We start from the raw sequence: 1,594 nt of genomic DNA on the forward strand, positions 1-1,594 counted from the left end.
ACCATGACATTCTCTAGCCTACTCATAGAATGAGATAGTTGATCGTAGGAATTATCACCTTGCCCTTGGGTCTTTGGAGTAATTCGGGTGAGGGACCTTTTAGAGCATTGTTTTGAAAATTTCCCCCACTTTGGTTACTCCAATTACCCATACCATGATTTTGGACGAAATTTTGATTATAGTTACCATAACATTGGTTATGATCCCCATATACTTGGCCTTGACTTTGATCATTATAACCATGGTTGTTAAAGTTACCACAGAAACCTTCGTTCTTATAACTGTTCCCTTGATTATAATTATCAAAGTTTCTTCGGTGATGATAATTCCTATTCCCATCATAGTCATTGTATCCATCACAAAAAGCATTTGGGCAAATGGAAGCATCATGATCACTCTTTCCACATAAATCACAAACCAAGCATTCTCTATTCATGCAACAAGAAGCGAAAAGAGGGTTAGAGTAAGAAGATGTACCTTTTCCCGAGAATTGGGAGGGAAAATTTTGAGCTTGTGAAGAAGCATTCTCAAGCTTAGCCTTGATAGAAACCACCTCTTTCGCTGAGTCCGAAAGTAGTGTGGACAAATTGTTGATGGCGTTGATTTGATCAATTGAGCCATTTTCACTTGTCGACTCTATCTCAACTTCATGCCAATCCATGTAGTTCTTCACCACATCATCTATCACATCCACAACCTCTTCCACCGTCTTGTTCATGATTGGGCCTCCGGCTCCGGCATCAAGACCTGACCTCCCTTGAGGACTCAAACCACCATAAAAGATTTGAATGATTTGGTAAGTGGGGATTCCATGGTGAGGACACTCTCTTTGATAATCCTTATACCTCTCCCATGCTTTATAGGGGCTTTCACTAGTCCTTTGCTTGAACTTTGAATCATGATCTAGTCTCCGCTGTTTTCATTCGAGGGAAGAAACGGGAAAGGAATTCCTTGGTGACTTCATCCCAAGTTCTCAAACAATTAGGCGTCACTTCCTTGTCTAGCCACTCTTGAGCTCTTCCAATTAGTGAGAAAGGAAATAGCTTGAGTCTTATAAATTCTTGCGCTACACCACTCACCTTAATCGTGTTACAATATTTCTTGAACTACTTAAGATGATTGAGTGGACTTTCATTTGTTCCTCCACTATATTGCCGCCTTTCAATCAAAGTTATCATTGCCGGCTTGATTTTAAAATCACTATCTGGGATTAATAATTGAGCAATCCCACTCTCATACTTGTATGCACCCGGAGTACCCAATTCCTTCAATGTAACCCTTGGGAATTCTACCATGTTAACTTGCACACACAAACTCAAAGGAAAATATTAGTAACACGGCTACAAATGTAGCTAAAAGAGAAAAATCCTTTTGTATTTTCGAAATTTTAGTAAAATAGACTCAACAACAATAGCAAACAACTACGCCATTCCCCGACAATGGCACCATTTTAATCAAGGGTTGAGACTAGGTTGTTGGACTAATCTTCCCTCGGCCAAACAAAATTTTTAATCTCTCAACACACCCTTAATTATAACTAGCATATGAGTAAGTCGAGGGTTGAACCACTAGGAATGGGAGGTGAATGCTAATG

At 39.6% G+C, this 1,594-nt stretch overlaps 1 non-coding gene across 1 annotated transcript; it reads left to right on the plus strand.

Annotated features, from left to right (window-relative positions):
• The first annotated feature begins 806 nt into the window (after positions 1-806).
• Positions 807-910, plus strand: LOC145637725 (small nucleolar RNA R71). The gene has a single exon (XR_014114460.1). It is a non-coding gene; the product is annotated as a small nucleolar RNA R71 (small nucleolar RNA).
• The last annotated feature ends 684 nt before the right edge of the window (positions 911-1,594 follow it).

The sequence above is a fragment of the Chenopodium album genome, chromosome 6, assembly GCF_948465745.1.
Source record: "Chenopodium album chromosome 6, dcCheAlbu1.1, whole genome shotgun sequence".
NCBI lineage: Eukaryota > Viridiplantae > Streptophyta > Magnoliopsida > Caryophyllales > Amaranthaceae > Chenopodium > Chenopodium album.